General features: G+C 43.8%; 1 protein-coding gene and 1 pseudogene across 8 annotated transcripts in view; one reads left to right on the forward strand and one right to left on the reverse strand.

Annotated features, from left to right (window-relative positions):
- The window catches only part of Csgalnact1 (chondroitin sulfate N-acetylgalactosaminyltransferase 1), a 329,328-nt gene that overhangs the window by 36,119 nt on the left and 272,486 nt on the right, over positions 1 to 20,723 (forward strand). The window lies entirely within an intron of this gene.
- On the reverse strand, positions 14,797 to 15,239 carry LOC102908691 (large ribosomal subunit protein P1 pseudogene; annotated as a pseudogene).

Raw genomic sequence — 20,723 nt, forward strand, 5'->3', positions numbered from 1 at the left:
TTGGTTGGCCAAGACAGGAGCTTTGTGAGTTCAAAGAAAGCCTATGAAGGCTACACAGTGAAATCCTGCATTAGGCACAAATAGCCAGGAGATTTTTTAAATGGGACATTTGAGTTCTTCCCTGAAGCAAAGAGAAGGCAGTGTGTTCTTAAGACTGCTTGAAAAATGTCTCTTCCTTGTTAAAGATAGACTCTGATTACAAGGGAAAGTATAGGTTAGAGGTCTATTTCAAACTAAATGTTTATGTTTTCACTTAAATTTGGAGCCAGGACTGTTTATGGCTCCTAATATAGCCACTTGGACTTTCCAAAGTGTTTTTAGAATTTTCTCATGTAAGGTACCATTCAATGATGCAACTGTATCATTAAAATAATTATAAACTTTTCAGAGGAGGCTCTTTTTCCAAAAAGAAGGTTGCAGTGTGCAAGGAGCTAGCTGTGACCTTTGCGCTCATTCAGCAAAGATCGAGATTGTTGGCTCACCTCCCAACCCTCATATTTTCTCTCTACCATGGTGGCACTTATTCAGTGGTGACAGCTTTATAAGTCCTGTTCCATTGTCTACTTTCAATGACCTGAGAAATAATAGTCACCTAGTCTTGTGGTTTATAGATAAACATTTATGCACACCATTTACCGTATACTACATGCATTCGAAGAGCATAAAAACAAGACGCTTCTCAGTGATTCCAGCAATAATGAGACCTTTCTTAATGCCATCATGTTAAAAAACCTTCCTATTCTGGACCACTTCTCTATCGTTAGCATGTTAAATATATTAAACACATACTATGTTTTTAACTTTTTAGAGTTATGCAAAAAGACCCCCTCCCAATTAGGAGGGCTTGAAAAACAAGGGAAATAAGATTGACCTTGATCTCTCTGTGTGTGTGTACATGGGTGCATGTTTGCGTGTGTGCAGGTACATATCTGCATTTGGGTATGTGCACATGTGTGCATGTGGGGGCCAGAGGTCAACCTCTGGTGTCACTCCCGAAGAGCTCTCTATCCTTTTTCTTTTTTGAGACATTGTGTTTGGGGCTCTCCCATTTGTCAAGGCTGGTTAGCCAGTGAACTACAACTTAACCTCTTCCCTCTGCCTTTCCAGTGGTGGGATCACAAGTGTACACCGCTGTGCTGGGCTTTTTATGCAAGTGCCGGGGCTTGAACCCAGGTCCTCATGCTTGTGTGGCATGTGCTTTACCAACTGAGCTATCTATCTCCCCAGTCCTTGATCTTAAATTTTAATCTTAATTCATTCAGCTTTTGTCCAGAACACCTCTCCCTTTAAAGATGGAGGGTTCCAGAATGTGGGTTTGAGAATAACTCAGTTAGTTGGATATTAAATTGATATACACTGAGATTCACATGAATGTGAATGGACATACACACAGATGGGCATGCACACAAATGAACATGTGCATAGATGGATATGTGCATAGATGGACATGCGCATAGATGGACATGCGTATAGATGGACATGCACATAGAGGTTTTTCTAAAATAGAGATGATGAAAACCATTCAGCTTTTAGAGGTTGGAATTTCCCATTTAACTTTTGTCCCCAGAAGAGAAGCCGGTGGCAGATAGTGGCAGCCAATAAAACCCAAATATTCTAGTTGCTTTGAGGAGATCTGTAAAATGGCTGCACCTATCCTCATTCTTCTTTTCCAAGCAGTGTTCTCATATTGACTTGGTTTCCCATGTTGCAGATCCTGCCCGTGGGAGAAATTGCTCCTGTGATGTTATTGACCACAGAAGCCAGACTAGAGTCGCTGAGGGACACTTTTGAATTGTTGAGAACACAGGGCCAGTGTTCTACCTTGCCTCTTGACTGTGAGAAATCCCTCAGGACCAGAGAGACTGATGCTAGGCAAACACCAGATTTTATCAGGTGCATGTAGACACCTATGTTCACATGTTCCAGTAATCAGCCTTGGGAACTGGGCTGGGGAAGTGCTGTCCAAATAGGGTTGTTGGGCAGCTTTGTAGCTATACCAGCGTTTGTATTTTGGCCCTGCCATCCACTGTCCTCACTGGCTTTTTTTTTTTTTTTTTTTTTTGTAGACTTGACACAAGTTAGGATAATTTGGGAAGTGGGAACCTTAATTGAGAAATGTCCTCATCAGACTGGCCTGTGGGGCATTTTCTTGATTAATGATTGATATGGGAGGGCCAGGTTCACCATGGGTGGTTCCTGCCTGGGAAGGTGGTCCTGAACTGTATAGGAAAGCGGGCTGAACAGGCCGTGAGGAGAAGGCCAGTGTCAGAGTGTTTCTATGGCTTCTGCCTTGAGTTCTTGCTCTGACTTCCCCCAGTGATGAACTGTGATGTGGAAAGGTAAACTGAAATACACCCTTTCCTCCTCCAGTTGATTTGGCTACGATGTTTACTCACAGCAACAGAAACCCGAATTTAGACGAGTTATTCTGGGCTTGTAAGCTGAACTTATCAGGCCCTGTTTCCTTAACAGTAAACAGCATTTCCAAGCAGTAAATGTCCAAATGCTTTCAGCTGCTATTATTATTTTAATTAGCTAAAGGCATCCTAAGATAGTGTAAGCAGTTGATCAAATAATTGATTTATTTACCTATATAAGATGTCGATTAAGGCCTGCTGTGTCACAGGCACTGTGCTGTGCCTTCCTGGGAAAGTGATAGTTAACAGGGCAGGCAGAGCTGCCTCGGGCTGCATTGCTTTTGCTGCCTTCTTGGTTTTTATGTTCTTTTCACATCTAATTATGGAACAAGTAGATAAATAAATGCTCATTTTAAACCCATTTGAAATGTAAGCAAATTGCTTTCATTGAACTGAACTTAAGGCAGACTCAATTAATCAGCATTAAATTATGGGTAAAAAAAAATCAATGTGGAATTTCTATCTTTGCTTGCATTCAAGAGTTACTCTGTACTGGTAGCCAGTGTCTGCAGACTGTTAACTATAACATTTTAGATATGTGTTTCTTCAACTCACGTGTGCCAAGAAATTTATTTCTATGGTCATTGTGTTTTTTTTTTTTTTTGAAATTAATATGCCAAGGGATACATTTAGTGCTCCATGGAAATATTGACTTTATGCAAAAGAAATAGACTAAACTAATTTGCATATATTAATTTATGTGTGAGGCCCATCTCCTTAGACAGAAATGTGTTTTCTTTGTTATGATGAGAAGATGTGGTTATCTTTTCAAATTTAACCTTTTAGATTACAGATGTTGAATTCAGTTGACTTCTTGCAGTCCATTTGTTTAAAGTTAAAGCATTTTTTTTTGTAGTTATTGGTTTTGCAATGAGAATGATGGTTTCCAACATGTTGACTGAAGTCCATGGATCAGGATAGGCAGAGGGCTTCAGATTCTGGAGGGACTCAGGTGTGGTCAACATGTCCTCAGTACAAGATCTCCTGGGTGTTGTTTACAGGGAAGACCAAGTAGCCTTTGAAGAAAGGCTGTAGATCAGGATAGGTGGCTCTGAGGCTGCCACAGATGGTCATATCTTTTTTTTTTTTATTAACTTATAAATGCTCGGCCAGTAGCTCAGGCTTATTACTAAACTAGCTCTTACCCTACTTTGAAGAGGAAGGAAAAGTTGACAGCCTGATTCTGTGGGGGCCTGGCCTGGTGAAAGCAACCCAAGGCTCCCCAACCATGATGTGGACTCATGGATAACCTTATGGGGGTTCTGATGGCATGGACATTCTGCTTTGAAGCCTATGTGGTTTCAGAAGAACATGAGTTTGGCTCCTTCAGTTGAAGTGACTGGTAGTTGGGGACTTGGAGTGTAAGAGGGGAAGAGGTCAGCATGCAGCCAACAGCAGGTTTTCGAAGTTTGGTCAGCATGCAAGGCCTAAGATGAGGAGTCTGAAAAGCAATAATGCCCTCTTCATAGTAATAGTCCTGGAACTCAGAGTGCTGAAGGGGAGACAGATTTATTGTGAGGTCTGAAGAAGTCGGATCAGCCTGGACAAAAGGCAAAAGTGGCTGGCATGATGATTTTCTATAAAGCAATGGATTTTATGTTCCTGATTGCATGTCCCTGTCCCCTGAATTCTTCTTTGGCTGAGTTGTTCAGGGAGGTATGATCTCTGTGTCTAGTGATGCCCTCTCCCCAGCTTTCCCATCCTTTGGTTCAGGACACCAAGGTTTATCTAATAAATACCCTGGGGTTCGAGCTTCCCTCCTTTTCTGATACTTGTGCTCAGACACTCCGACTGCCTGTAACATCTCAGTCCCAGAGTGAACCGAGAGCTTGTCATCGACAAGCAGGCACCAGCTGCCAGCTAGGAAAGACAGGGGTTTAGTGCCCCTCCTTATTTGTGGTTCTTTAATGAGCTCTCTAAACATACCTCATAATGAAAATGGGCCATAATGATCTATTTCTTATGAGAGGAAGACATGGCAAATATCTCCTACATAGCTCTTAGGTGCCATCCTTGCCTGAACAACCCAATGGGGACTTTTATACAGTGGCAGGATTACCAACAGAGTGGGAAGAGGCTAGCTGCACTGTTTGATTGATGTATCTGATGACTCATATTTCAGACCTTGGCCTATTGTGGACCAAAAAAAAAAAAAAAAAAAAAAAAAAGGCTGCTTTACAGTACTGCATGCTTCCTTGGCTCTGCAGGCCCTCTCTATAGCCATTCTAGGACATGAGGCCTGGATGGAGGTCTGCTCACAGCTGCTGTTCTCATCAAAACGGGACCATTCAGGACAGGCCCTAGGTCCAGACTCCTTACCAAATCTTTGACTGCATGGTTTAACCTTGTTACTCAAACCCTGCTGTGTGATGTTGCTTAGCTCAGGGTACCTAAAGGCATAGGCCAGCAGCATCAGTATCTCCTCGAGGGAGATGGAAGAAAGCCTTTCCCCTAAGGACACTAAGAACACATGTTTAGAACATTCTTTGAAAGGAAGCGTCAGGGAGAGGGAATCCAAATGAAACAGTCCCATGCCCACATCTGGCCCAGATGCTCTCTCCAGCCCCATGTGGAGAATGATAGTAATTGCTTGACAGTACTCCCTAAGATGTGTGTTTTGTTCTACCCACAGAGATTTACCCTCTTAGACTGCACAGTGTCTCTCCAGGTGGGACAAATGTGGTGTTTTCCTGCCATGTGACCCAATTTAAATGCTTTTAACTCCACATCATTTCTCCCTCTTCTAGTCTCCCTTGATCACTCCAGCTATGGCTCACATACCTGTCACGTCACAGTTTGAATTATGAAAATTACTCTTGAGCTTCTTATCTCACTTCATAAATGACAACTGTTATAGACTTGGATCGTGTCTTATTTATCTCTCTCATTACCAGGCACAGATCCCCGTCATTGCTAAGGATGGAGGGTGGTTTTGTACAATGCTAAATCTAAACTGTTGGGTGGAAATCCAGGGCTCTTTCCCCACTAACTGTGGGGGATACTGGGTGGTGGCCTGGCTCCAGTGAAGCAGTTTTTCAACATCATCAGGTCCCAGGATCCTTCATGTGTTTGTTCTGCATTCTTTACCATCCACCTCCCAGGTGGTGAGAAGGGGAAACCATGACATGAGGAGATACAGGTCAGTGTCTGTGTTCTAATTGTAGGACAGGTAACCTTTATCCAAAATGTTTATGACCAGAAGTATTTTAGACTTAGTTTGTTTTAGATTTTGGAATAAAGTATGTTTTGATGATTTAAGCAATACTTTTGTATTTGCGTTTGCTGTGTGTATCTATGTTTGTATGTATGCGTGTGTATGTGTGTGTGTATCTATGTGTGTATGTATGCATGTGTATGTGTGTATCTATGTGTGTGTGTATGTGTGTGTGTATCCATGTGTGTGTATGTGTATCTATGTGTGTGTGTGTGTATCTATGTATGTGTGTTTGTGTGTGTGAAGGCCAGAGGTTGATGTTGCGTATCTGCTACTATCTTTCAACCTTATTTTTTTAAAAATGCGTTTATTATGCAAATTCATGTATTGTGTGTGTGTGTGTAAAGGTCGGCAGATAGCTTGTGGAAATTGGCTCTCTCTTTCCACCCTATGGGTTCTGGGGATCAAACTCAGGTTGTCAGACTTGGCAGCAAGCCTCCTTAACTACTGAGCCGTCTTGTCAGCCCTCCATCTTATTCTTTGAGACAGGATTTCTCACTGAACCGAGATCTCACTAGTCAACTAGATTGGCTGGCCAGTGAGCTCTGGGCTGAGAATCCACCTGTCTTTGCCTCTGTAGCAACCAGGTTATGGAAGTGTATGATCACATCTAGTTTTTATGTGGGCTGGATGTCTGAATTGGAGTTCTCATATTTCTGAGTCAGGCACTTTACCAACTGAGCCATCTGCCCAGCCAACTTGTCAATAACATCTTTACATCCTAGAGCAGGGACTAAATAAATCAAAATCAAACCAAGCCAGGACAACACTGTGAGTGATGTACATAGAGCCTGACCTTGTACAGGGTATTGTGAGGAGTCTGATGTTGTTATATGGTCCTGAACACATGCCATTTTATTACTTTTGTGGGTGTGCATATGTATGTATGTAGGGGGAATCTGGACATGTACAGAAAAGATATATTACAGTCATAGAGGTCTGGGGAATTGCTTTTTTTTATCCAGAATGGTAACTACATTGTTTTAAGCCTGCTTTTTGGATTGTGAAATTTTATACTCATGTCACATCAGTATATGATTTAAAAAGCTCTAGGATTTTGGAGCATTTCAGATTTCAAAGTGTTTGATAAGCAGTGTTGAACATTCATTAGAACAATGGCTTTGTCTGAAGGTCCCACAAAGGAGGCTTCTGCAGATCATTCACTGGCCTTCTGGAGTGTGGCACGTGACCATCCTCCTTGACAGGCTACTCTCCCCTGCAGAGAGGAAGTATTCATTGTTGTTATGATTTTATTATTTATTTCTATGTTTTCGCATATGCATGTGTGTGTGTGTGTGTGTGTGTGTGTGTGTGTGTGTGTGTGTGTGTGTAGATGTGTGTGGAGGCTAGGGGCCGATGCAGGGTGTGCTCCATGATTGCTCTCCACTTCCTATAGGAATTCATGGTCTCTCATGTGAACTCAGAGCTGGCTTGTTTGTTTAAACTAGCTGGTCATCTTCTCTAGGGATCTCATCTTAACCTCCCAAGCACTAGGTTGCACGTGTGCCCTCATACCCACTTTGTATTTCCATGGGTGCTGGGGATCCGAACTCTAGTCCTCACACATGTTGCAGGAAGTGCTTTACATACTTAATCATCCCCCCTAATTCTTTTGTGTATTTTCTTTTGCAAAGGGTATATTGCTGCCTGGAGCAAAGATGCATTCTCTTGGGAAAGAAGGAAGGGAAACACCGTGTGGGCTTCTGGCATTGTATAGCACACTCCCACACAGAAATGACTCACATCAGCCCATGCAGTTCGAATAACAAGCTTCACTGTTGTTGTACACAGGCAGCGCTGAGGTCCCTGTGAGTCTTGGCTAGCCAGGACAGCGGTGGCCAGAAGAACTTGTGCCCTCTTCTAGGCCTCTCTTTCTGTAACAACAAACCCCAACATGTGAAGGTCTTTCTTGCCGGCTTTGCATCCAGGGACTAAAAGGCTGTCTATGCCAGGAATGGTTAGGAATGAATGGAGCTTTCTCTGACTGCCTCCCTCCATCCAAATAAAAATGCAAGCAACATAGCCAGAAAAAATATATTAAGTCAGAAAGACATGTGAGTCAAAAAGAAAATAATGTGGAAAGCTATGATATCAGTCAGGACTGGAGCTGAGGTTCATTATAAGTATGTACTGTCAGGTCTTTACACTTCCTGGGAGTAAGATGCAAGTGAAATTCTCTGCTTTTTAGTGGTTATCAGGTAAAAGGAAAGAATCGAGCTTAATGTCTGCTTGTCCAAAGACAGGACGCTCAGGAGACACTGCACTTTTTTCAAACTTGAGATTTTGTAGGGTGGAAAGGAAGCCTGCTCATAGCCAGAATAGCCAAGGACAGCTTCTGATAGGAGAAGGGTTTCAGGTTCTAGGAATCCAAGAGACTTAGCAAATTCATGGTCATCTAAAGGGGTTCACGGGGCCCAGGACACTTACAGGAGGGAGCAGAGATGATGTGACATAAATAGGTTCTGATTTGGTTTGTTTTGTTTGTTTGGTGGTTTGTTTGTTTATTTTATCACCTTGACACAAACTAAAGTTATTTGGGAAGAGGAACCTTTCTTTTTATATATACATATATATTAATTTAAATTTTTTATTCATTTTACAAATTAACCACAGATTCCCCTCTTATCCCTCCTCCCATTCCTCCCCAGCCTTCCCCACCCCCAGTCCATCCCCATCCCCTCCTCCAAAAAGGGTAAGGGCTCACATGGGGAGTCAGTAAAACCTGGTACATTCAGTTGAGGCAGGACCAAGTTCCTCCCCTACATCAAGGCTTAGCAAGTCATCCCACCATAGGTAGTGGGCTCCAAAAAGCCAGGTCACACACCAGGGATAAGAGGGACCTTTCTTGATTAATGATTGATGTGGGAGGGCCCAGCCAAATCTGGGCCATGCCATTGCTGGGTTGCATAAGAAAGCAAACCGAGCAAGTCGATAAGCAGTGTTCCTCCATGGCCTCTGCTCCAGTCTTGCCTCTACGTCCCTGTCTTGAGTTCCCACCCTGAATTCCCTCCATGATGAACTATATATACTCTATGAGGCGAAATAAACCATTTCTTCTCCAAGCTGCTTTTGATCATGGTATTTATTACAGCAATAGAAACTTAACTAAGACCGGTGCTGCGTGCCCACGTGCTTGGTGTGAGGTAGGGTGAAGGGGGTTGAGGTGGGATGGCAAGTCATGGGAGGGATTGGGTAAGTTTAGAGATGGCTAAATAGTCCGGACGTTATCAGGTAAATGAGGTAACAGGATCAGAATAGTTGCTTGTGGAGATTACTAAGCATCCCATATAATAATGATTGCTTCATACAGAATAGAAACAGAGCATGGATTGCCAAACTAAAAGAAAAGAAAGCGTGTTCACCGTCTGGTTCTTAAGCCATGGTAGTCGCGCATTTCATGCGGCACAGGGTGGGGACTGCACGCACTGGTTTTAACTTCAGGCTTGGGCGTCCACTCTTTAAACAGGAAGATGGCTATAAGATAGGACCTTTAGACATGGCAGATTAGAGCTCTCAGCAGGGAGCTCTAGCATTCCAAGTGGAAGGTGTGCAGACACCCACCCATCAAGGGTAAGCCTTGGGATGGCAGTGTGGTGCTGGCAGATGTGTGAATGGGGGCACTTGACCGGCTTCTTGGTCACAGGAATACTTGGTGCCTGTCTCAAAGGAGGCTGGATCTGACTGGGGCTAAAAAACAAATTGCAACAGAATAGTCTCTGAGTAAGCTACTGGGGCTATTGCTGAACTGGCTCAGGGAGTTGGGTCCTGGGGAGTTAAGTGTGTTTACTCCTGGTCTGAGCCTCATTCCCAAACCACACAATGTGGGAGCAAAGGGGAGGCTGGGAGCAGGGAGCTACTCTTGGTGGCTCTGATGTGATCGTCCACAGCAGTTGGACACACACAGGCTTAGGATGTAGCTCAGTTGGCAGAGTGCTAGTTGGCAAGAAGGCCCAGTTTAGTCCCTAACACCATGGAAAGTGGGCGCTGATAGGTCCAATTCAAAGTCACCCCCAGCTACATAGTGTGTTTGAGGCCAGCTTGGGACCTGTGTGATTCTGCCTTAAACAACAGCGGCAGCAACAGCAGTAACAAACCCCAACCCCTAAATTTAAATAGAAAGTACATGCGTACATGCGCCCGGAGAGCAAAGTGTGGAGGCCTGGCAGGTATTTACAGCCTTGGAATGTCCCTGGGCTCCCATCTCTCTCGGTAACATTATAAGTTATGGATTTTAACATGGGTAGACAATGTAGGAACACTGAGCATGGTACATGGGACTCAGCGAACGCTAATCCCTTTCCCTCTCTCTGCCAAAAGCAATTATTTTCAAGTGATACTTATAAAAAAAAAGCCAGCCTCTGCACAGTGCTTAGCATGTACATTATCTCAATTAATCTTCACAGTAATCCTGTGAATTACTATTTTTCCCTCAGTTTATCCCCATTGAAGCTTAGAAGTTTCAACCGTGTGCTTGAGGACACAAAGCTACCAAGAGGAGAATGAAAGGTCTAATGTAGGACTCCTGACCTTCAGTTGCATATAATTGTAACTATGTTCTGATGATGGGTGCATAAGAGGGTCCAGTTAATCTTTACTTTTCAGTGCTATTTGGGTCTCTTCTGTGGGATGAGAATATAGGAAACCGTAAATGTGAAATATTAATCCTTCAAAAGGAAAGTCTGCTATTATTGCAGAATAAATTACTTTGCTTAAGATACAAGGTAATAATGCATAACAGTTACATAATAATAAACCATGATTGACATAGTAGGAAAACCCTGTATTCTGTTAGGCGAGGTGAAACATATTTAGAAATAGACTACCTTCAAGACAGGGCAAACCCTGTGCAAAGAATGACTAATCAGGCAATACTCTGGGCATACAGGAAAGAGGGCTGACCTAAAGGTGAGGAATGAGGAATGCTTTAAATGGATGGGTTGGTTATGTTTCTCTCTCTCCCTCTCGTATATATATATGAGAATGTATCTATATTAGGCTCCTGTGCACATGTATGTATGCCTGTGTATAAGCCAGAATGAACATTAAGTGTCTTGTTCAATGGCTGTTTACCTTATTTTTTGAGATAGCATCTTTCACTGAACCCGAAGTTCCCAAATTTTGTTAGACAGGCTGGCCAGTGAGCCAGAAAGTTCCTTCTATCTCTGCTTGCCTAGCTATGGGATCACAAACATTCCCAGATGCACCTGGCTTTGCGCATGGGTGTGAACATCTGAACTCAGATCCTTATGTGCGTCCAGCACTCCTGGATGGGTAGTCTTTAAGATGAATTTTGACGTTTAGAGTTAAGCACCAAGGTTATTAGTGGCAGAGAACCTAGGATAACAATGAAAAGAAACTTTTCAATTTGGAGATGTGGGCAGAAAGAGAGGGCTTCTCCCCAACTTTACAGTGAATAAACAAACAACAAACTGACTATTCATGAGGCCACCCACCACAGGAGGGCTGAGATTTAGGCTCCACTGAAATAAGACAGGCCCTCAGCATTACCTTAGCTGAATGACCCTCCACCAATCACAAAGGGCTGCAAGAGAATTTTGAATGTTCTCTCCACAAAGAAGCAATAAATGTACAAAAGATGGATGAGCTGATTAGCCTGCTTGGGTCATTACAAATCATATAGAGGGATTAACGTATCACAGTACAGCAGGTCCAATCTCTAGGCCCATCCACACTCAGTGACCCCCAGTACGTGAGTTTTGACTCTAACTTCAATACTTCATTTCCTCTTTTTCCTTCTGCTCATGGTTCCCCCCCCCCCACCTCCCCCACCCAGGGGGCTGGTGCCTCCATCAGGGTTAAGAGATGAGATTCAGGGAAAGTAAGCATCATGGCAGTGTCTGGCAGGTCTGTGACACCACACGTGGTTAATTTGTCACTTTCTAGACTGGAGAATATGGGACCACAGAGCAAAGAACAGGAAAGCAGTCCCCGTGGGCACGCCAGTTTGTTAGCCTGCTCCACAAGCAATCGGTGTGGTCTGTCAGGACCCTGCACGTCAGCCGTTTAATCTGCAGGGTGCTAGGCAGTGCTTTCGCCTCCATGTTCGTTCCTTTTATAGCTTATGACACATTTGGCAATTAAGCTTCTGAAAAAAATGTGAATTTTTAAGTGTGCTAGTATTGCTGATTTGGGATTTATGCTGAAAAAGCTTCCAGATAAGGTTAAGCTTTATTTGGCAGTATTCATTTCTTTAAATAGAAGCCATAGTGTACATTATTTCTTGTCAGTCAGCACACAGGATTCAATCTGCGGGATCCCATCACAGCAGCTACCTCTCATGCAATTTATTACTGAGCTGCTTAAAATGCCTTCCTCGGCCTCTTTTTCTACTTCTTCCCTGCCCCACCTTCTTGAAGGAGAGAAATATCCACGAGTGCTATGAAACTGATTGATAAACATTGTTGGGTAAAAATATGAGTTCTTGAACTTACAGATTCCATCTCTTTTTCATTCCCTGGAGCACAAGTCAGCTCTGTAACTGGATGACAATGTTCCTTGTCTTGGGCTAGACTAAGTATGACTGTCAGTTGTCTTTTGTAGACATATAAGAACCAAATACTGTTACCTGTTTATGCCAAAAACACATATTAAGAAGGAAAAGGACTATATAAAACCTGACTCTAGCTGGGCGGTGGTGGCACACGCCTTTAGTCCCAGCACTCGGGAGGCAGAGGCAGGCGAATCTCTGTGAGTTCGAGGCCAGCCTGGTCTACCAAGTGAGTTACAGGAAAGGCGCAAAACTGCACAGAGAAACCCTGTCTCGAAAAACCAAAAAAAAAAAAAAAACAAAACCCAAACAAACAAAAAAACCTGACTCCAACCTTCTTGGATACTGGCAGAGATCTGAAGGAAGCAGAGCCACATAGACAGTTTTCCTTGAAGATAAACAGTGTCTTAGTCCTCTATTTTTCTGGAAGTATTTCTGGGAACCAGATTCCACCTGATAGTGTAACAATGGAATAAGGGAGGAAGCTATGCAATAGATAAACCAGAAAGCATTTGACAGCACCCTGGTTGGTCCCGCAGTCTTAATAAAACAGAACAAACTCCAAGGATGAGTTCAGGAGAACTGCTTCTCAAACTGGCAAACGGCACTGTGAAGAAGTAATTATAGGCCTCCTACCCAATTTAACACATTTTGCAAGAAATGTTAAATGAAGCATTTCCCACCCTCCAAACATGTTCTCTCTTCTTGGATTTTTTTTTTCCTACAGAAAAGCACAGAGAAAGACAACAGATACTCATTTCCCCCTCCCTGGACTTAATAAGTACTAGTGTTGTGCCCTTCCTTCTCCAGATTGTTTCAAAACTGAAAGGAATAAAATATCTCAGCTCACTGGACCCCTTGCTCCTCCTGCCTCCCTCTTCTGAAGAAGCCTCGGTGGTAAGCTTGGTGTGCCTCCTGTCCCCAAGCATATTATCGTTAAGCTGACCTATGTCTTTTATGGGAGCCATCCTTCTTAGAGATGATCTTACTGCCTGATGATATGTGCCATAAAATAGACCAGATGTCAGGCTGCAGCAGCCTTGCTGAATGGGCTCTCAGTGGGTAATTATTTCCTGATACATGGATTATAAACCCTTCCTACTCTCCCTATATAGTCAAGCTGTGTTAATTTTTAATTATGCATTTTATAGAATGACAGGGACAATTATATCAATTTATAGTTTTTCTTGAGGTTTTGAATATTTCATATCAGAAGTCACAGATCACGTCCAGGGATACAGATCAAGCTGGTTAATTAGGATGTTTTCCCAGAAGTGCTCCTTAAGGAGGAAGAATAGAGGCTATGGGAAGGCACAGCTTGTCTCCATGCAGGCTGTGATGTGAGACTGGAAGGGACTGGTGTCTGAGTCAATTGTGGACCTAACCAAGCTATGAGCATGTTCGGCCGGGTTGCTGACTTGAGTGAATATTCTCAAGGGGTCCTTGGAAAATGAAAGGCCTTCACTCTGCACTTCCCCAGGGTATCCCCTAGTCTCTATGGATTGACACCTGACCTAAACATCCCAAATACATAGAGAGCCTGAAGAGTCTCCATGCCCAAGCCCTCCAGATCACCGCTTCAGAATGTTCTAAGGCAAGCTGAACCTTGGAGGTCCAATCATCTCTTAGTGAGAGTGCTGAGCCCCATTAGGAAGCTGAGCTTTGAGCACCCAGCCTCCCCTCCCCCCAGTCTTCTTCCTGCTTCACAAGTTCAGCGCATGTTTCCCAGCTGCAAGGGCACGTGAACTTCCCTTGCTATGGCACACACATGCATGTGCATACCATAACACACACACACACACACACACACACACACACACACACACACACACACACACTTGCAAAGAACTTGACAGGCAATATTGAAACAATATCCAACAAGAGTCACCTTCCCCCGACCCAGACAGGTTTTTCTTGAATTTGTAATCCCCCTGCTTCAGCCTCCTAAGTGCTGGAATTACAGGCATGCAAACAGCATACGTGGTTAGCTTTAATATATTCTCGTATTTCCATTTGCTCTTTCGTGAGGGACGGAGATGACCAGGCATAGATGAGGAAACAAGCTCAGAGCAGCTAAATAACATGTCGGAGTCTGTGTATGTGGTCGGTGATGGGATCAGATATTATACCTTTGTCTGGACATCATGAGAGTGGAGGGTCTTGCCGCCCCCCCCCCCCCCCATTCAGTGTTATTGCTGTGCTCATTCTCCCTGGGAAAGAATTTTAGTTTGTTTCACGATTCTAGAGGTTAAAGGGCATGGTGCTGGCATTTGCCTGGCTTCTGATGAGGGTCACAAGTTGGGTTATAATATTGCAGTGTACATGGCAAGTGCCACGATTCTCCGGTGGAGGTCAGAGCACCACTTTCGGGAGTCAGTTGTCGCCTCCACCTCATGGGTTCCTGGGGGGGCAAGCACCTCCAACAGCTGAGCTACCTTGCCATCTCTCAATCTGCTCTTTCAGTGGCAGAACCCTTCCCAAGAGAACTAACTCACTCTCGTGAGGAAAACATGAATCTTTCCACGACAGTGAAGCCATGTGGCCCAGGCACCTCTCAACACTATAGCATTGAGGACCGAATTTCAAAATGAAGGCTTTTTTTGTGTGCATTTTTAAAAAACAGTTTCAGCTTTTTATTGGACATGTTAACAAAAGATTTAGTCAAATAGACCAAAGCCCATATCATCATCAGATTCCTCAAATTCTTCCTTCTTTGCTTCCACTTTCTTCTCCTCAGCTGGGGAAGTCAGCTGGTAGAAGCAGCGGTGGAGAGGGCAGGACCACCTACTGGTGCGGCTCCAGCTGCTGGAGTGGGCCTACCAATCCATACATTGCAGATGATGCTTCCAATGCTGACATGAGTCAGGGCCTTTGCAAACAAGCCAGGCCAGAAAGGTCCAACACTGACACCAGCTGCTTTGATGAGGGCACTGATCTTACCCTCCATGACCTTGTCCTCATGCAGGATGAGGGCAGAATAGATGCCAGCCAGCTCAGAGATGAAGGCCATGTTGGTGACTGTGGGCACGTGCTCGTTGCCCGGGGCGAAGTAAGGGCCTCACTCAAACGCAGCCTTTGCTTCCTCAGAAGGACTGAGCACCATGGCGGCTGCTGAGGGAAAGCCAAAATGACATTTTTTAAGGATGACAAACTATAGCAGCACCATAACTCATATGCATGTACCTTGCATGGAGCAAACCATTTCATAATTAAACTATTAAAATCTAAAAATGAGGGCTGGGGTAATAATAGCTCTGTGGTAAAACACTTGCCTAGCATGGGTGAACTCCTAGGTTCCGTCTCCAATACTAAACCAAACCAAACCAAATGCCCTAAGAGAGGACTGTGACTAGTTAGCTTGACTTCAGGGCCAAAGTGACCTGCTTTCTTCCTCCTCAGTTCCTTTCTCTGCTTATCTTATCTCATCTCAGTACGAAGCTGTGTTAGTTTTCTTTTTTGTTGGCTGTGGTTAAAATACTCTGACGAAAGCAGCTTAGGGGAGACATGGTTAGGTTTATTCCATAGTTCATTTAAGAAAAGTCTTTTCACTATGAGCTCCTATAAAATAAAAACCTGTATACGTCTGGCATGTCACAACAGTCTTACTTTAAGAGTAAACATTCTTATTTTAAGAGGGAAAATTTTGGATAAAACAATCATACCAGAGCAAAACCATACTCTGGCAGCTTCTTTCTTTCCTTCCTTCCTTCCTTCCTTCCTTCCTTCCTTCCTTCCTTCCTTCCTTCCTTCCTTCCTTCCTTCCTTCCTTTCTTTCTTTCTTTCTTTCTTTCTTTCTTTCTTTCTTTCTTCCTTCCTTCTTTCCTTCCTTCCTTCCTTCCTTCCTTCCTTCCTTCCTTCCTTCCTTCCTTCCTTCCTTCCTTCCTTCCTTCCTTCTTTCTTTCTTTCTTTCTTTCCCTCCTTCCCTCCCTCCCTCCCTCCCTCCCTCCCTCCGTCTCTCCCTCCCTCCTTTCCTCCTCCTCTCTCTCTCTTGTTTTTTGTTTTTTTTCAGACAGGGTTTCTCTGTGTAGTTTTGGTGCCTGTCCTGGATCTCGCTCTGTAGACCAGGCTAGCCTCGAACTCACAGAGATTCACCTGGCTCTGCCTCCCGAGTGCTGGGATTAAAGGTGTGCGCCACCACCGCCCAGCTTCACCGTTTCTCTCTTAAGGCTAGGTTGGCTCTATTCCACAGCTGAGGTTCTCTTGGATGGATGTCCCATGGTTCTGGACTCTCCAGTATTCTGGGGTCTCTTCTGCAGCTTAGGCCTCACCTTCACAGCTCCATACAATAACCTCTCAGGGTCTCTTTGTGGAGACTTCAGCTCTGCCACTCAGAGCCTGGCTCCAGCTGCTCTTCCTGACCCCCTTGATCTTAGATCCTCCATGCGTTCAAAACCAGTACTACCTGGGTGACTCTTAAGATATTGCCAAGCTGTGCTGCCAGACTGGGATGTAGCTGGCCTTCACCCCAGCTGTATCAGCTCCTGTGTGTTGGTCCTGAGGAAACACAGGCCAGTTGTCAGAGTGCACTGTGGAAAGCCCCTTTACAACAGTGTTGATCTGTGAATTATAATTTTTTCTTCGGCACTAGCTTGAATAGCATTCCGTCTTAAAATTTCTTCTGCCAAACAAATCAGTCCATGGTCTTTAAATTTACCTTCACATCGTATCTCAGGATATGGACAGAATGAAGCCAGGTTCTTGGCTCAAATATCACACAAATGGCTCCTATCCAAGGTCGCGATCGAGTCCTTGTTCCTCTTCGCATGAGTCAGGCTTCCCCTGTCCTTCTTTCTCTCAGCATGACTGTCTTCAAGTTCCCATTAGACTCTCCCGTGAAACCCTTCTTCCTGCATTTCAAAGCTTCTCTAGCTCAATGAATCAAGCACTTCCCTATCCCTTTAACCATATAGTTCCTGAGCCTTAGTTCATCGTGACAGTCACCACATTCCTGCTACCGCAATCTGTGTTACAGTTCTTAGAGGACTAGAACTGATAGGACTAGTAGACATTGTGAATTAGATTGGCTTACATGATCCAGTCTGGGTAATCCAACAATAACTGTCTCACACTGGAAATCCAACAACTGGAAATCCAACAATAGCTGTCTCACACTGGAAATCCAACAATAGCTGTCTCACACTGGAAATCCAACAACTGGAAATCCATCAATAGCTGTCTCACACTGGAAATCCAACAACTGGAAATCCATCAATAGCTGTCACACAGTGGAAATCCAACAATAGCTGTTTCACACTGGAAAGGCCAAGAATCCAATAGTTGCTTACTCCACAAGACTGGGTGCCGGGCTGGAGGGATAGCTCAGCCGTTAAAGGCTAGGCTCACAACCAAAAATATAAGACTGGGTGCCTTAGCAGTCTCAATCCAGCACCAAAGGTCTGGAAAATTCCTTGAGAGGTGCTGGTATTCAGTCTACACTGGAAGCCTGAAGGAGCAGGGATTTGGGATCAGGAAAGGAATATAGCAGCAACAGAGTAGAAGAAATTGCCATCAAGTGTGAAGGCAAGCAGGCAAGAAACACGTTCCTTCTTCCGTCTCCTCTTTCCTGAGATGCCACTCGAAGATGTCACTCATGTTTAAGGTGGGTCTTCCCACTCCACATAATTTTTTTTATCATGGGAAGGCCCAGCTGCTTGCCTGTTAGTTGGTTCCAGATTGAGTCAAGCTTAACTATCATGGGATCTGTGAAAATTTTTATCACTTACATCCCTCACATGGTTTTAAGATCATTTTGAGACCTATAAAATCATGTTAGTTGAGTTTGTCTAGTTCTCCATTACAGGTTTTGTTTTTTAGGTGGCACTGGAGAGGGTGCCTTTACACATTATTTGTGGCAGTCTCATTTGTACTAATAGTATCAGTACAATGATTAACAGGGACTTCTTTTAGAAGTCCAATGGTTTTATAGTAATTGCAGAGACCCCCTCAACAAACACCAGAATGAGCCCTATTCTGTGAGTATGTGTGTTTTGCGTATGTGTTCATGTGGGTATGTGGACATGTGTGGAGGATGTGTCTGGGTTGCCCATGTGTTCATTTGGGTAAGTGGACTTATGTGGAGGCCAAAATTTGAAAGCAAGTATCTCCACTTATTGCTCTCCATGTTATATTTTGAAACTGGGTTGTCACTGAACCTGGAGCTCCTTAGTGTGATGAGGCCAGGCGACAGCGACCTCAAGGGGTCCTCCTGTTTTCACCCCTCCCAGTACTACCAGGGAAACAGTGTGCTGCTGCACCTGGGTTTTAGGAGCGTGCTAGGGATTTAAACTCATGCTTGTTCAACCCGCTCCTAACCTACAGAGCCATCTTCCTATTCTATCTGCCTTTGATCATTGCCTAAAGTCAAAATGACTCCCACCTCTGAGACATGCATTAGAAATATGCTTCCTCCTACTTCTGACCTACTGAACATTTGTGTCCTTATTTTACACTGGGCAACATTAAAGGAAGTAATGGGTAGATAGGAAGCCTATTTTATTTTATTTAATTGGGTCCCTGAGTTCACAGACTTATTCATTTGGATTAAATATTGTAATTTGCTGTTCTTAAATATACAGTGTTTTTGGACATAGAACCAAGAATTTCCTGGATTCAGCACCAGTATTTTCATTGACATTCTTGTTCTTAAATCCAATTTAACCTTTTGATATTTTCTCTTGAACTGCCTTCTGGTTTCCTGATGGGTTATTTTGGGTCACAGATGAAAACATCAGTGACCTCATATTGAACAGTCCCCTTGATGCTGGTAAGATTTCTCCTGCCTCTTCCTTCCTGTTTCTCATACATCTTTAGGGTTGCAAGTTTTCCTTTTGGGGAATATTTTTAGCCTATGGACTGTCCTTGTGTTGAGAGGAAGGGGAACCAATGCTTTTGCTGGGGCTTCCCACTCTGGGGAAGATCTCAAGCCCGGAACGGCCTGCTGCCCACTGCTGACATTGGCGACTGCTGTTTACACTTCCCAGGAAAAATGATTCCTCCGAGGGTAAACTGAGGTGCTTCTGGGTTCTTTGTGGACTCCGAGCTGGGGAAAGACACTACTTTAAAGCCGATTCAGTGTCTTCCAGCTTCTGATTTGAGCACCCTCATCTCGCAGCTCCACGTCTGCCTGCACTGCAGTGGCTGAAGTGCTCCCCGGGGATTCATTTGTCAACACTGCCACTTTCCTCTTAGGAAGTAACACTCCCTTGGAGGATGTAGAGGGATTTATGCTTTGACAACAGAGACATGCACAGAGCCAAGCTTTTGTCCTATACTGCAGGGGTGACAGTTCCTAGCCCTCTGGCAGAATCCCTTTAGAGCATGAAACAGCATTCTCCTTAATTTGAATGAGCTGAATTGTTAAATGGAGAAGGGTTGATGGTTCATAGACAAAGAATGAAAGCTATGGATAACTCCCCAGTTATTCTTGCATGCTCTGATTTATTTGTGAGTGTCCCTTATAATTGGTGTAGAGTCAATCATTTTTATTTGGTTAAAAAACCCACAACTTCCATGTCTCGGTTTATTTGCGACCACTGTACTCTCAAACCTGTGCCTTCATCCTCATGTTGGGACTTAGTTCGAAGTAGTCTCTGACCATTTAGGAAATGGTAGAAAATGAACCGTCATTCAGCATTGGGCAGTGCCAACAAAGTGGCATCAAGATTAGATTAGCGCGCATGTGTGTGCGTGTGCGTGTGCGTGTGTGTGTGTGTGTGTGTGTGTGTGTGTGTGTGTGTGTAGTGGTAGTAGTAGTAACAGTAGTAGTAGTGGTAGTAGCTTGTGTAGTGCATATTAGTCTTTCATGTTTGATATTATTGACTTGTAAGTGCCTAAAAGTAAGGACTCTGGTTCCATACCCTCCAGATTGAAAAGCCAGCTTCATCAGTTAGAGATTATAGTGCCTTGGACAAATTTCTTAAATTTTCCAGCCTCCCTCCATGCATAACATCTGGGGGTATCAATATCTCCTCCTCCTTCTTGTTCTTCCTCTTGTTTTTGCTCTTCTTCTTCTTCTTCTTCTTCTTCTTCTTCTTCTTCTTCTTCTTCTTCTTCTTCTTCTTCTTCTTCTTCTTCATCCACTGTCATTCATTTATAACAGACTGTCTCACTTTATAAGATGCAGTCTCTTTTCTCTATCTTCAGTATTCTTCCATGGAGATTTGTATTTGGCTTAGAATATTAGACCCTCTACTACTACGGATTCTTACACTCCTGAGGAATTGTTTTTCACTAAGGTAGGTGGAGAGGGGCAGATTGGAGGCACTGCTTTGTTTATTGTCTTAAAGATACCAGGGTAAATGAAATTCTCTTGGGCTCCTTTGTGCATGGGCTCAAGATAACTGAGCTGGTTCCAGCCCCTTGTTTCAAAGGTGAAAAAAAGGAGGCAGATAGATCATCACATGGGTTCCTGCAAACTGAATAAACTTTTAGTAAAATTCCTTGTTTGGAAAGCTAACTGAAAGACTTCTACTGGTATCTCATTAGTCAGTCCCATTTTCTTTTCTCTCCTCCTCCTCTTCCTCCTCCTCCTGCTCCTCCTCCTCCTCCTCCTCCTCCTTCTCCTCCTCCTCTTTTTGGTTTGGTT

The sequence above is a fragment of the Peromyscus maniculatus genome, chromosome 17 (genome assembly GCF_049852395.1).
Source record: "Peromyscus maniculatus bairdii isolate BWxNUB_F1_BW_parent chromosome 17, HU_Pman_BW_mat_3.1, whole genome shotgun sequence".
NCBI lineage: Eukaryota > Metazoa > Chordata > Mammalia > Rodentia > Cricetidae > Peromyscus > Peromyscus maniculatus.